Source organism: Coptis chinensis, chromosome 1 (genome assembly GCF_015680905.1).
Source record: "Coptis chinensis isolate HL-2020 chromosome 1, ASM1568090v1, whole genome shotgun sequence".
NCBI lineage: Eukaryota > Viridiplantae > Streptophyta > Magnoliopsida > Ranunculales > Ranunculaceae > Coptis > Coptis chinensis.
The window spans coordinates 38,691,176-38,707,203 of NC_141456.1; the positions used below are offsets into that span (position 1 = coordinate 38,691,176).

Consider the following 16,028-nt stretch of genomic DNA (forward strand, 5'->3'; position numbering starts at 1 on the left):
TCCCCAACTGGCATATGGAAGGTGTTGGTCTTCGGATGCCATCTCCACAAACCAGAGATCAATGGTGGATCCATATGCTCGTGATAACCTTCCATGAGATCAAACAACCCGATCCTTCTCAACCGCGGCAAATTTAGGAGACTTTTCACATTCATTTTTGAAATCCCATTGGGATAACCGCTAAGTGTGAAAACACACTTCAACGCTCCGCGATCCTCACGAAACAACCGAAAGCACGCATTAGATATATATGAGCGAAACAAAAGATTTTGTAAAAGAAAATCAAAGTACACAAGAAAAACAAAATATTACCCTTCTCTCCCAAACATCGCGAGCGACATGCACCGCATAGTCATACAACAACTCTGACTCATACGGGCCTCCCCATACACACCTTTTTTGAAACTCCAAATCATCATTGGATTTTCTTACGAAATCAATACGGAGGTGCTTCTTCCACATTTGGTGGTGCGTCTTCTACCACATATTCTTCCACATCATCATCCTGCTCATCCTCCTCCTCACTCTCCTCTTCTACTATACTCTTCCCTTTGTCCATATTTACATCTAAACCTACATTAGTATCACTATCTACACTATCTTCACTAAACGAATCAACCTCAGGAACCTCTTTTTCCAAATGGTCCCCTCTACTTGGCCGATCTTTGTTAAGCCGTCACGCGCTTTGTCTTTTCTTCCAACTGCGTCACCGCTAGAGGAACCGCCACCAAACAATTTCTTAACACCCTTGAATGTAGTTTTCGCTACATTCTTCACATTCTTTGATCGAGGACCCATCGCTACAAAGAAAAATAAAACAAGTATTAGTAAACCATATTTAAATAAACAATGTACAAAGAAAACCACTAGAAAAAAGAGATCATCCCAGTCGTAAAACTAATATACTTATAAGCTTGCTATGATAACTCCAAGTATATATGAAGAAATAGAATGAGGCGTTACACTATCCAAATTCTATCGAATTTTGGGCAGAGTTTCCTTTGTTTAGTCAACATTTCGTATACTTAAACCTGTCATAACCTGGAAATCAATAATGACATCCTTCCAACAACCATATGTACATAACACCCTATAAAATATTCAACCCACAATATAATTTCTAGCCACATAATAGGTGGACCCAAGTAGAAGGAAAAGATAGACTTCCAAAAGAAAAGTTTTTGTTCTTTCAAAACGCCATGGTTATATGTCTTGTAACTTGTTAACAATATTAACAGTATTAAGAAAGGACAACCACTACAAGTTACAAGAAACTATTAACAGATGTCAAAGCTCGAACAACTGATTATTTACTGACATGTGAGATCGAACAACCATATGTACATATAACCTAATTTTTACACGACAATGAAAATGTATATATATACAAGACTGTTTCTGTATGAACCGTCATTTATGTACATTAAGTATTACAACAAAATAACTGGACTCTCTCTACAACAAAATGAACTTGACTTTGTCCCTCGTCAAGCATAGGGAAACCACAAAAAAAAACCACCTTGATTGTACATTCAGTAAATTTGATAACCAAAGAAAGAGCTTCTCACCTATAATGCTTTACCGCTTCAGTTTTGTTCCCCTGTATCCAGACCTTAAGCAAGTACTCGTAAAAGCTGCATGTGATCAAGGTCATTACTCATTAGTCAAGACTCAAGAACATAAGCAGTATGAAAGGTGAGTAACAGAATGTACAGAAACACTAATCATAAAATGGTAAAAGTATCTTCTCTTATAACATCAGGCCCTAAAGGAAAATACTAGGTATGAAAGATGAGCACTATGAAAGTTTAAGCCGTTGCGGTAGAATGCTAAGATTGCTAGGGCTATTGAATCAAAAGATTGCGGTAGAACTAAAATGACACAGACACTTAGCCACCAGTCATCAAAATATGCTAAATGCCGCACCAAAATCATACAAGGAATCATTAAATATGCACCACTTTTAGCTGTTTTCCAATCCTTTTAATTCACAAACAGTAGTACAGCCCTACAGAAAAACCAACCAACCCAAGTTTTAATTTTCTTGCTCTTTTCTCTTTACTCTTTTCTCTTTTGTCCCAACAAGTCTTGCAAGATAAATACGTAGTCATGGAACATTTTAGATCCAAGTCATGTGGTGATGATAAGATGCAGATAGAGAGTTATACATGAGAAAGACAAACTTCTCACGGTGTGCATGGTTTTAGAAGTTACAGTACTTCTTATGCATCTTCTATGCCACAAGTTCAGATGGATAACAGAGAGATGAAGTTTAAAAAAGGTCAGGGTGGTGGGTCATCTTCTAAAAATTGGAGTTTCAATGATCCTGAGATACAAAGGAAGAAAAGGATTGCTAGTTACAAGCTTTATGTTGTTGAAGGCAAGATGAAAGGGTCTTTCAGGAACTAAAATGCTAGGATTGCTAGTATATAATTTTTTACTAGAATGCTAGGATTGCTAGGCACGGATTGTTGTGAAGTCTCTACCTAGTTCTTTCTTCTATCCTGATTATATATATGTTACCATTTCCACCAAAAAACTAAATAAGAGCAAGAGAACCAATGAGCCTTGCCACCGATTACCAGCACCCACATGCACCTCTATTCTTCTCTATCTCAAGGGATAGAACCAATCAACTTTTCTTACATTTACCCCCAACGACAGCCTAGCACAATAGCTAGCAACTTATAAAGAAACTTGCACTGGACTTGTATCGTTTTGAAAACTTGGTATGGTGTGCGTCTTTGTGATGCCTCCAGCCATAGTATGTAATATTGTATTTTTACGGCGATATGCTAGTGTTGATATTTGTAATATAATTTGCCAGTCCAGTGCAGTGCTCGACTAGCTAGTGCTGCAATTTCAGCCAAAAAACACAACTCTAACGGACGGTTCTGCTATGCCTCCACACCTACCTTGTGCTCGACAAATTGAAACATGTTTCAACAATTTTTTTTTACGGTGAAGTCGGAATATCTCAAAAACAGTTGTTCTCATTGTTTTTTACTTTGCTTTCTTAATTCAGGTAACCAATAACCAAGAAATTTGTTCCAGACCAGAATTCCAACAGGAGAGAGTAAGAAATTTTGTTCAAGACCAGAACCCCCACAGTAGAGAGTTAGTCAAGAATTAAAACACATAAAACAAAACAAAATGACAAATAAACTATTAGTTATCACTATTGTTGAACTTCAAACGGAATAAAACATAAAGATTACAGTCTTCCAACTTTCCACTTCAACTACAGAAATAATGCCAAAAAGCCCAAAATATGTTCTCACAGCTACAATCAGAAACTACATGCACAAAGAGACTAAAAATACATTGTAACCACTGGTTACAAAATATATGCACACAGAGATACACAATAATTAATTTGTACTAAAACATGTACATTACAAGCCTTCCAACTCCCCACTTCAACTACAGGTACATACCAAAATATGTTCTTAAATTTGAGGGGGAGTTATAGTGGGTCTGGAGGTACCCTAAGAAAATTAGAGTGGACAGTGTATACCATCAAAAGGTTTTAACAATTGGTCTGGGTGCTTGCTCTGAAATTGGTTTTATTACAATGGGGAGAGAGCTTCACGGTTATGCTGTTCATAGATGTTTTGATGGATTTGATATTGTTAAAAATGCATTGATCACAATGTATTCAAGGTGCAATGATAAAACTCGCAATACACTCAAACGATATGTATTGCGACTTGTAATACATACTCGCAACTTGCATACACACCCACAACTCGCAATATATACCAAGAACTTAACAGACTAAGAACTTAACAGACTAAGAACTCAAGATTTTTTGATAGTTCCAAACATACTAATCTAAAAAAGAAACACACAAAACACAAAAACAAACATGATTGTGAGTTTGTTGTAGATGCTCAGGAAATTCAAAACCACTAAAATATTGTGATCAAAATTCAAAAGGGCTACCTCAGAGGGCTAACAATGGCAAGCTGGAGAGTTAGGGAACCAAGTCAAAACAAGCGACAATCAGCCAGTGTGCGTGTTGTAGATGCTCAGGAAATTCAATACTCCATTGACAGCCACAATTCTAGCTATTGAATCACCTGGTAAAATTGTTGGGAGTTTTCAATTTAGAGGTGAGAAACTCGAATTGAGAAACTCGAACGAATTGAGAAACTCGAATCTAGTTTTCAATGACAACTTTCAACTTTCAATTTGGGGTTTTTTAACGGTGAGAAACTCGAATTGTTGGAGATTTGTGGTAATTCAATCGGGCACTCGAATGTTTGCACACGAATTGAAATTGGGGGGTTTTTTGTTAGGGTTTCGAAGGGTTTGGGCGAAAGAGATGACCGGTAAGGGTAGGTTTTCCCGGTTTCGCAATTTGGTGGGGGGGGGGGGGTATATTGGGCTTTGTTGTTTGGGCTTGGGCTGGAGGCTGCCCGATCTAATTTGAGTGGCGCCCAATACAGGACTCTTTATAAAAGAGTGGTAACTAGTTACTTATAATAGCCGGTTCTTTATGCATGGTAACTTTTATTTTTTTGGTAAAGTAATGAAAAAAACACACTAAAAAGGTGATCTGTTGAAGATTTTTTTCCCTTTTTTTATTCGGATTTTTTCATTTAATTAAGATTTAGTTTTGGTTTTGGAAATGATCCTAAACTCTTGAATGGTAAATTTTATAACTTTTTTCTTAATTTTGAGCTAGGCAAAACATATCCTGAAATATTAGGAAAATTTGTGATATATAACTTTTTTCTTATGTGGGGCATTTAGTTCAAGAATTCTAATGGTCAATATAATTTGTAACCTTAACAATTTTGGTCATTCAATAAAGTTTTCAATTCTATGCTTTCAAGTTTCAAATGATCAATTAGTTTTTTTTTTTTGCTAAAATGATCAATTAGTACGTTACGTATTGAATTACATCAATTGAGGGAAAATCTTTTGTAGTCTTGCCTAGTGGTGTCCAATAGTTCAATCAAAGTGGGTCTACTTGTATTATCAAGGAGAGACAAAAAGCTCAAATGTAGCCATTCTCTTTTCAGAGTCTAGACATTTAATAAAGACTTACAATACTGTATGATACATTGATACCATGAATGCCATCCTATTTTAAGGTGCAAGTTCAGAATTTCAGATACAAAATTTCCAAAAGTCTCTATATTCCGACAAGAAAGACCTAAATTTTCAGTGATATCTACACTTTTCGGCACATTCCAGTACTTTTAGACCAAATTCTTCCTAACTGAATTTCTAATGGAACTTGTGTTTACGCACTAAGTTTAGAACAATATTAGAAGTTTAATCCAAGGTCGTTAAAATGGAGTTCTTGGGCCAATAACAAGGATTAATGATCGATTTTTGTCATCAAGGACTCAGGGAAGAGTTCTCAGTGCTAGTGGAAGGTTGACATATAAACAAACTCATTGTCGTTGAATTGGTCCCATTAGAAAAGCATAGATACGGTTGGTTTTTGTAGGCATGATCTCCTAAGTAGAATCTATGATAAACCAAATTGCATACCTCAACCAAGTTGCATAGCTCTACCCCTTTTAGAAGTTGTTAAACATAAAGAGTACTCTAAATATAATTGGTGACCACATCTTGTATGTGCCTAGACATAAAGATAGCAGCTATAACATTTTAATAACACTTGGGGTTACCACTTCCACCAAGTGTGTAGGGACAAAGTGTGACTAACCTAATGATTTGGTTTGCTAATTTTTTTGAAAAGCTGTAGTGTTATTTCTATATATTATTAATTCTCTGTTGCATTTATTTTTCTTTGGTAGGTTCAAGATATAACTAGAATACTGAGGAAAGAAGATTGGGTCAACAAAAGAGACAACAAACCCTCCACCTAGATATACCCCCAAGAACTTTGGGTGTCTCGTCTCTAGAGTTTATGAAAATAGACATGCCCCCAACAGCAAGCCCAACTGCCACAAAAGTAAATTTGCCCCCAGCACTCAGTCCTACTTCTGCTAGATTAAGTGAGTCCCCTGCCCCCTCACTACACCATAACACTGATTTTGCAACATATAGGAAAATTGATTCCTAACACATATTCAACCGTTACAAAGCGTGTGACACATTCATTCCGTTAGAAATGTTACCAACCGTTACATATTATATAAGCAAATACTTGATTTATTTGGTCACGTTTAGATAGATATTATGTAACAGATACAGAAGCGTGACCAAATATAAAAAATAAAATAAACCTGAAAATAAAAACAAGATAAGGTGGATGGAAACTTTGAGGGAGAATGCTTTTCATTCTCTCGCTCACTGGAAAAGAAAACTTAAGACATCTGGGGTGCGTCATTTCTTTGGTGTTGCTCTTATCGATGTTGTTGCTTATTGAGGTAACCCATCATTTTGCTTTTCTCCTTCATTTTCTTCATCTTCTCTTCTCCCCATTTTATAACAGTTAGGGTTTTGGCTACGGTTTTCGATTTACATTTAATCAATTACACAAATTGTTCAATCTACTCAAGGAAGGATTCTCTTTGGCCAAAGGTAGCGTGCAATGCTTATCATTTAGTGAAGCCTCCTTTATGTAGGGTTTCTATTTTTCGAAAAAATGAATTAGCTTTGGCTAGACATGAAATTAGTATGGTTTTTTTCTTCTTGTTATTGGTGTAACCTGTCAAACATGGCTAAAGGTTGCATCTTTGAATGTTAGATTTCAATTCCCTTTAAATTTTCTTATGTATCAAAGACAAGGGTAAAAATCTGCTTGTGTTGGCTTCATTCCCTTTCATTATTCGAGGGAACCTAATTACTATAGAAATTTTGTTAAATTTCCACTTCAATTTTTTATAATCTAATTGAACTAAGTTGTATGTTGATTCTTATCTCTTTGGCTTTTCGAATTATGTAAAAAGCTTTGTTCTCAAAGTGAAGTTGTATATTTTGAAGATGGTTGATTGTTTAAATGATGGGTTACTTCACTTACTTGTGTTGATACTTAGATCTGGCATGTACGTTGTTATTGTTGGCCTTTTCCAAATGTGACTAATTTGATGAGGACCTTGTTTAAATACATGATTATTTGATTGTATAGTTTGTATGGAATTTGCTTTTATGTTACCATTTGCCCTTCTTGAGAATTGTATCTCTGTTTCCTCTATGTTAGGGTTGTTGTGCTTACCGGGAAAGTCTTGGCACTTCACCTGTCCAAATCCGAAACCACAAAGGTTCAAATAAAAGAGCAGGCAATACATGTTAATTTGAACAATATATATATAGCGTTGATGTTAATAGAATCTATTGATTTGAGGAAGACAAAAAAAAAAGGAAAGGAGTTTATGCTGAGAGTGGTGAGTATGACTGAATATAGTTGTAGTTGTCTTATTTTTTTTATTGAATTAGTACTATCTTATGGGTTTACCTATTCTTGGCATTTCCCTTTTTATTGAAAGTGGTTGTACTGAGTGAATATATGACCACATGACCCAGTTTCATTCACCTACTCAATCAATCTTTATAAGCCAAGGACTCGTAAGCGAAAACTAAGTCAGCTAATTTATACACCTCCACTTTTAAAATTAAGTATAGATTTGTAGTCATTTGAAGAAATTCATTATTAGGATGCATGGATGATTTGTATGTGCTCCTTTTGGTCACTTGGTCACTTGATTGTTGTAGATATTTTGGAAAATTACTATTAATGATTGTGAACAAACAATGTTTTGACATTAAATTAGATTGTAGAATAAGAATTTTATCATTATGAAGTCGATTGGATTGAATTGAATTCGTTGATCTTGTCTTTGCACTCTTGCTATGCGATTTCCGGATGATAAATTTAAGTATTGAAATTATACATTATGTAGATTAGGGTAGTAAACTTGGAATAGACTTGAGATAAACACGTTATTATCTCAAGTCCAATATGTACCTTAAAGGCTTAAATACTTGGGTGTCGATCTTGAATTTGTTTTCAGTTATTTGGCCATGAATAGATGTGAAACTAGCCTAATAAAGTGCTATTTAAAAGGATTGGGTTTTTACCCAAGGAAGTCAATAGGCAGATAGTAACGCATAATGAACAAATGGTTTGGGTTGGATTTTCGATGCTCAGTATGGGTGAGGAGAACTACCAAATGTTGTATCTTGCTAGTCAATTTAAAATGTACTCTAATTGTTGCATTTACTCCTAGTATACAATGAAATAAGAATACATGGAATGAGGTGGATTGAATTTAGTTTCTTTTTTTGCAGAGTTCTAGTTGTGGCTGGAGATATCAATGAAGGAATGGTAGAGGGAAAAATTTATGTTTTGGCCTTTTAATATTTTTATGTATTGGGCTGGAGATATCAATGTCCTATTTGGTGTTTAGGTAACAGGGGCAAGCTAACGTTGAGAATGGTCCAGTGTATAATGTCTGAGTGTTAACAAGTGAAGCGTCCTTGGTGCTTTCATGAGATGCTCATGATTTCGATATGAGTCCCCTGAGGTATCTTGTATTCTTTTCGTTCATTAGTCATAGCTCGTATCCTATTTGAGGCCTCATCCTATTTACTTATTCTATTAGGGGATACATAACAGAATATTAGGGAATACATAACAGAATAATGGTTGAGAAGATTTGGAGTTTGTGCACTGAACAAAATATGGTTGATAAGTTAGACTTCTAACTTCTGTGTGAAACTGTTCACTCGAAAGAAACTGATATTTTTTTAGTTCTATGCGAACTTTTAAGGTTATTTTCACTCACTACAGAACAAAGCTGCAAGGAAGAGTTGTGCAAGAGACGCACTGGTATATGGCATCTTTAAATAGGTATGCCTTCAAAAGAATAAGAAATTAGTATTGATCTTAAATCCTTTGTGAAAAGGCATGGGAATGGCTGTTTGTATTCTGTAATTCTTATCTTTGCTTTTGAGCCTTGAATCCTGATGGCAATGGCTAGAGATGGATTGCTACCATAGTTCTTATCAGATGTTAATAAGCGCACTCAAGTTCGTGTCAAGAGTACAATATTGACTGGAATAGGTGCTGCACTCTTGGCCTTCTTTATGGATGTTTCACAATTAGCAGGGATGGTAAGTGAACTTCATCATCATGAATCTTTTGTGTGTGTCTTACTGTATGTGCACATGTTTGAAATTAGGACTTGGGTACCATGTAAGATTTTTTACTTCTCTAAATTAGGCCCAAGTAAAAGTAAAATTATTATATTCTAACTTAAATCCACTGGGCCAACACACTAGGGACTGGTAGTGGTACCTACCATTAGATGGGCCAAATTGGATTTTTTGTTAGCATTTTCTAGTCTGCATTTTGATAAACTTGTTCACCACTAATCAGTTGCTCCCTTCACTCACTCCAATTCATGATATTTCGTTACCTGCTTCACTCACTCCAATTCATGATATTTCGTTACTATCAATTCATGATAAACTCAACTTCTTGTTCACTTATTTTATTCCCACTTCTTATTAGTTGGCTTGATATTATGTTTAATCTCTGTGTAATGAAGGACCTTTACTCTTTCTTTTCAAATTTGTTGAATATTTATCTCGTGCCTCATGCCTGTTTTACTAATTTATAGCAAGTTGGCGATGCTCTTATAAAGAATGACGATACCGCCTCTGAGTTGCGAGGAATTGCTCCCACCAATGATAAAAACAAGTCCAGGTTAGTGATATATCTTCTTTTGTGATAAGTGTATTGAATTAAATCCAGGTTATTATACGTAAATTCCAAGGATGTTACAAACAGAGCTATTAGTGGGGCCATATGAGATGCAATTCGCTGAAGAATGAAAGGTTGCATGATGCATTTGAGCTCATAGCCACATTATATGTTGGTCACTCAATGACGTCTTGTTTTTGTGGTTTAATTGAAAATAGAAATTATCTTTTGCTGGATACTTCTAGTACCAAAATTATTAGTATCTTAGCAACTTAGTAAGTTTGATTCAACTATCTTTGTTTTGAATATTGTTTCTAGGATCACACAGCGTAATAAAAGCAATTTACAACGGTTCTAAGTTCTTGAAGAGCTCATTTTGAATGAGTAAACACCATTTAGAAGGGCCTTAGGACAGCACACAACCTTAAGGTATATTTTAGAATCTATGAAGTCGATGTATTTATATTTTAGTGCACTATTGTCCTTTTTGACGAGGACTATATATACAATGATGCCTTTATATTAACTGTGCGATATGATGTACCATATTCATTTGTGTGATAGCCAACTGCTGTGTCTTATATTACAGAAGTATGTCTTATATTACAGAAGTATTATAGAGGTGGCATGATTACAGCCCATTAAATAGCATAAAACATACGGGCGCATCTTCTTGTGTGAGTAGGGTAGAGTAATTCAACAATTGGTATCAATGCACCATCTTTTTTATTTTGTTGATCGATTTCATACTTGTCCAACAGGCAGAGGTTGGTCACAAGAAAGGCTTTGAAGATGCATTACAAAGATTTCGAGGAAAGGATGCTGATATCTCTGAAGAAGCCGCTGAGATTAGTGTATGTTGTTCATTCATAAGGTTATGAGAAAATGATTGGGAAGACATGAGATTAGGCCATCTCCCTTTTTTGGTATAGGATTACACGGAAACCCTTCAACGCCTCTCAGAAGCTCGTGTATTAGACTTGTTTCAGAGGAAATATGCTCATTCCCTCTTTGTAAGACTTATGCTTTGTACAAGCTGTGGCCTGTTGACTATACATGATGTCTCTACTGATCTTCTGTTTCATTCAAATTCGTTCTAGATTGGAGTTGGACTGATGGTATCTCCGCAGCTTGGAGTTGATACCGTTCCAGTCCTTGTAGGCCCTGTATCTTACTTGTTGCTCTCTAAGCCTGCAAAGGGTGTAGAAATCATTTCGCCCTCGTCCTTTTCGGGGAGAATCACGCCAATTTACAAGTGTTGACCTTGAAGTCTATATGTTGATGTTAATATATGATAGACAATCCTTTGTAGGAAGTTGTGGCTGAATTGAAGGTAAAATTTGGTGCTTCTTGGATTCAATTCGATGAACCCACTCTTGTGAAGGATCTTGATTCTCACCAACTACAAGCATTTACTCGGGCTTACTTGAACTAGAAGCAACTTTATCTGGTCTAAATGTTCTTATTGAGACCTACTTTCTTCGATGTTAAATTTGAAGCATACAAGACTATCACCTCTTTGAAGGTTGTTACCGGGTTTGGATTTGATTTGGTTCATGGAGCAAAGACCCTAGATTTGATTAAAGGAGGCTTCCCATCAGGCAAATACCTGTTTGCTGGCTTTGGTTGATGGAAGGAATATTTTGGCTAATAATCTCGCTGCTTCTCTTAGCACACTTCAGGCTCTTGAGGGCATTGTGGGCAAAGGTATTCCTCATTGTGTGCAGCATCACATATATTATCTTTTATTTTGAGGAGAAGTGTTGTTTGAGTTGTTCATTTTCCTCCTGCAGATAAGCTTGTCGTTTCCACTTCAAGCTCTTCTTCTCCATCTTCTTTGTTGATCTGGTCAATGAGACTAAGTTGGACGATGAAATAATATCATGGATGGCATTCTTTGCATAGAAGGTTGTTGAAGTGAATGCTTTGGCGAAGGCGTTGGCTGGCCAAAAGGATGAGGTATAAAACTTATTCTGGTCACTTGCTCCAGGCATCCCCATTTAGATCTATGAGTGCCTTATCTAATGGTGTGGCATGTTTCGGTAGTTTTGTTTTCTCAATATGTATTGCTATATTTTCAGGTTTTTTTCTCTGCTAATGCTGCTGCTCAAGCTTCTAGGAAATCCTCCCCAAGGGTTAACAACGAGGCTGTGCAAAAAGTTGTAAGTGTTCAAGGATTATTTTATTTTGCTTGTATCATCATTGTACGGAAAATAAACCTGGTATTTACCCTGTTATTGTTCTCGTGCTTGTGCAGGCTGCTGCTTTGAAGGGTTCTGACCATCGTAGGGCTACAAATGTGAGTGCGAGGTTGGATGCTCAGCAGAAGAAGTTAAACCTTCCCATCCTTCCAACAACCACTATTGGGTCTTTCACTCAGACCGCAGATCTTAGAAGAGTACGTCGTGAATACAATACCAGGAAGTGAGTGTGGAACAACATTTTTATAAGAATTGTTTATTGATTTGTTGTGACAAACTTAAATTTATGGTTTGACTGTATCTATTTTTTTAGGATCTTGGTCGGATGAAAAATGTATGCTATTTGATGGAATGTAGTAATTACTTTGTTAGCATCACTGTTGGTTCACTTTGAAGAGATTGTTCTTGTTGAATTGTAGTTCTCAAATCTGTTTTTAAGTGTAGATATACCAATTGTAGGGCCAGAGAAACCAATTTATTTTTTTTATACAATGGAAAATCGTTAGTAACGGATACAGAACCGTTAGTAATAGATTTTTTTTTTATACAATGAAAATTCGTTAGTAACGGATACAGAACCGTTAGCAATGGAAAATCAAAGTGACGCTTATATCCGTTACTAATAGATGATAAACAAATTTGATAACCGTTACTAATAAATTATAACGGTTATATATCCGTTACTGAAATTAATTTTAGTGACACTTTATAACCGTTAGTAAATTTTGTAACGGATAATAAGTGTTACAAATATCCGTTACTAATATTAGTCACGCTTTTGTGTCAACGCAAAATAACCGTTACTAATATTTTTTGTAACGGATGCATATCCGTTACAAATAGGCTGTTATGGTGTAGTGCCTCCACATCTAGAGCTAAATCATCCATAAAAAGTTTATTGCCGCGACTTAGTTTCAAGTTCAGGAATACTACTTCAGAGATAGAAAAAGCTGCCATCTTGTCAGTAGGTGCGTCGTCTGCGGGAGTTCGAGAAAAGTCTATTGTGTCAAGGATATCATCTCTTACCAAGATATTTATTCCTAAGGTTTGGAGAACATCTTTCCTTCCTGTTACCTCATTTGAACACTCAAATCCGGAATCTTTGCATGGAGGTAGCATGGTCAATCCAATCACGTCAACTGTAAGTTTCCCTCCCTTATTTGCTTCAGAACTAGGTTACATTGACAAAATCCTATAGATGCTATCTTTTATGTGTTATTAAAGCCAAAACCATAAGTACCTAATAACAGAACTCTAGGTACTTATATACACTCTTATCATCGATGCTCTAGACAATCATCTACAGTCTCTAAGTCTAATCAAATTGGAATGGCCTAACATGATAAAGTGGAATACTTGGGATCATGAAATATGTACAAGTGTACAACATCACTTGGAATATGGTTCTTGCAGCAGAATATATGATTAAATAAGGTCATAAAGAAAGGGAGGAAGTAAAAGCTCATGAACTGTAAAGAAACCCAACTACTTCGCCTTAACACAAAGATTCAAACATCATAATATCATAAACAAACAACAAAACTAAAGAAAACAAAAGTTAAGATTTATGTAATGTACCTAAAAAACGCAACGACCACTGGGTTCACCAGAAATTCTCTTAACACCTCTTTGATCAACTATTCTAGTTGCACGCTCAAAATTCTTCCCAAATAAAAAATGCAAACTGCATAAACAAAAAACAGCCAACACTTTAAAACGTTCTACATATAATTTTTTTTTCCTTCTAATTGACGTGAAATTTAAGAGAAAATAAGTATAACTTGGGGATGTGTAAATTCTTTTTATATAAGCCCCATTTTAGCTCAAGTTTCAAGTAGTTTTCATTGGTAGTTTATAGCATGTACTACAGTATTGAATATAACTAGTTTGGGCATTGAAGACTATTGTATAAATCTGCAACATAGAAACCAATTAAGATTCAAGCATTCGGTAGAAGCATGTTAAAAGATTGCTTGTCAGTTTAAGCATTGCCCATTGCAGCCTCGAGATTTTTATTTTTTTGCCTCGATAAAAAAGGGGTTAAAGTTAACATCGTGTTGAGAATGCACAATAAGCAAAGTTAAAGCAAGGACTGAAATTCTGGCAGTGGTAAAATGAAATAAAATATTGGGCTTCAAAGCTCACACAAACATAGTGATTGTAAGTTTGGTTGTGACATTGGTGTTTGCATTCACTATGCAGGTGCAGGATATGAAGAACTAAATCAAATTTCGTGAAGAACTAACCTGTTGCTGGGCTTCAATCCATCAAATTTCGAGAGATTGTTGTTGTGAGAAGAACTAAATCAGTTCAATCGCGAAGAACTAACCTGCTCAAGTTCTTCAATCCATCAAATTTCGAGAGATTGTTGTTATGAGAAGAACTAAATCAGTTCAAACCAATAAACAATAGATTGTTTGATTGTTTATGTTGTGAGGTTGTAATTTCGTGATTGTTTATGGATTAGATTGCTTCAATTCACGAAATTGATTTTGGGTATTTTTTGTTAGGGTTTCGCGATAACGTCGAAGGATTTTGCGCGATAGAGATGACCGGTTGAAGGGGTTTTTCCGGTTTCGCGATTTGGTGGGGGGTGTACTGGGCTTTTAGTTGGGCTTTGTTGTTTGGACTTGGGCTGGAGGCTGCCCAATCTAATTTCAGTGGTGCTCAATACAGCACTCTTTCGTTTTTGTGGTTTTAAGGACGGTTATGAGGACCTTTCTCGTTTGTGCTCGGTCCCTACCTTACTCACTAGCCAAGGCCCAAGGCTAACAATGCCTGGAGGCTGGAGAAGTGTACATGGGCCTATTGTGATTTTTTTTTTTGGTTTTCCATTTAGTAATTGCAGTTCCTATTGGGCGGTCTTCTTCAAACCAAACTTTTATTTTTGCAACTTTTTTTTTTATGTGATGGTTATCAATTTAAGTTGTTTCTTCATTTCCAAACATCATGAAGAAATTGGAAATGTTTCTAGGGTAATTGCCTGAATCGTCCCTGATAAATCCACATTGTTTTCCAACCGGCTATGTCTTTCAATTTTAACCAATTCAACGTGTTTTTAACCTTTTTGCCCTTCCGTAAAACATTCTCTTTCCTCCTGCCATACTCTTTCTCCTCTGCAACACACACTCTCTCCTCTTGTACTTCTGATGTTGACATGCACAATGATAATTATCCGTTAGATTCTCTTAGCGAGACGTACTAGCGATTAATGACTGTTGGATTTCAACCCAGCAAAAATGAAAATGGACTTTAGCTATTGTGGGAATCAGGAACCAGCAACTTATGAACCTACTATCAGCAATTTCTAGCTTGTTTTTGTTGTATGGACATGAAACAACGTTCACCTCGATTTTTGTGCCAAACTATAAAAGTATTTACAAAACCTCCAAAGCTTTCAATTTTTTTTCTTCATCTTCTTGGTTATCCTCTCCTTTGTGATTTTGGTAAGGTTTTTCATGGAGGACAAGAACACAAATCTTGATAATGGATTTTTCTAAGGTTCATCTTCTTGATTATCCTCTCCTTCTACGGTTTTCATTGTTTATTGATATGTTTTGAAATTTGGTTTGTTGTCTTTAGTGTTGGTTTCTTTCTAGGTTGTCTTGGGTTTGTTTTTACGTAGTAGTGTATAGAGTTTTTTAAGGTTTCCATAGTTGTGTTTACTATTTCTACGTTTATTTTGTTCTTGTTGCATGGAGTGAAGAAGTATGTAACATGTGAGGTGAAATTGAGAGTGTTTGATGTGTATATTTTCTTAGAAGGATTCATGTGTCTTGTGGAAGGTTTGTCCAAGTGCATGAAATTGAGTTTTTGTATGATGTACTTGATGAACAAGTCCTTTTCTAGATCCATGAAAAAATTGACTACTTGAATATGATTCAAGGCATGATTCAAAAGCAGAAGAAAACAACTGAGCAATCATTGTGGTGAGCTTGGATTGCCTTTTCAGTCGCGGTTCCGCCAGGTTTTAGCAATGAAGACTCTGTGGATTCCACCATAAGCGACGCTTACATGTACCTTTGGCAACTTGGGTTTGTTTTTACGTAGTAGTGTATAGAGTTTTTTTAAGGTTTCCATAGTTGTGTTTACTATTTCCATGTTGATTTTATTATTTTTGCATGGAGTGAAGAAGTATGTAACAGGTGAGGTGAAATTGAGAGTGTTTGATGTGTATATTTTCTTAAAAGGATTGT

The 16,028-nt window shown here is 35.9% G+C and overlaps 3 long non-coding RNA genes across 16 annotated transcripts; 2 read left to right on the top strand and 1 right to left on the bottom strand.

The window, feature by feature from the left end:
- Positions 1-690: 690 nt before the first annotated feature.
- On the bottom strand, positions 691-14,229 carry LOC147523903 (uncharacterized). The gene is made up of 4 exons (XR_015196810.1): positions 14,079-14,229; positions 13,411-13,516; positions 1,569-1,634; positions 691-800 (listed from the first exon to the last, which is right to left on the bottom strand). It is a non-coding gene; the product is annotated as an uncharacterized LOC147523903 (long non-coding RNA).
- On the top strand, positions 6,327-10,832 carry LOC147523904 (uncharacterized). 14 transcript variants are annotated; one of them, XR_015217974.1, is made up of 9 exons: positions 6,336-6,353; positions 6,486-6,507; positions 7,127-7,310; positions 8,215-8,450; positions 8,697-8,776; positions 8,881-9,039; positions 9,549-9,634; positions 10,393-10,485; positions 10,564-10,832. It is a non-coding gene; the product is annotated as an uncharacterized LOC147523904 (long non-coding RNA). The 14 variants fall into 14 exon arrangements; XR_015217983.1 differs by lacking the exon at positions 7,127-7,310 and having other exon boundaries at positions 8,215-8,251; positions 8,334-8,450; XR_015217993.1 differs by lacking the exon at positions 6,336-6,353 and having other exon boundaries at positions 6,388-6,507; positions 7,127-7,187; positions 8,215-8,251; positions 8,334-8,450.
- On the top strand, positions 11,469-12,214 carry LOC147523905 (uncharacterized). Its single transcript, XR_015196809.1, has 3 exons — positions 11,469-11,590; positions 11,713-11,793; positions 11,889-12,214. It is a non-coding gene; the product is annotated as an uncharacterized LOC147523905 (long non-coding RNA).
- Positions 14,230-16,028: the final 1,799 nt, after the last annotated feature.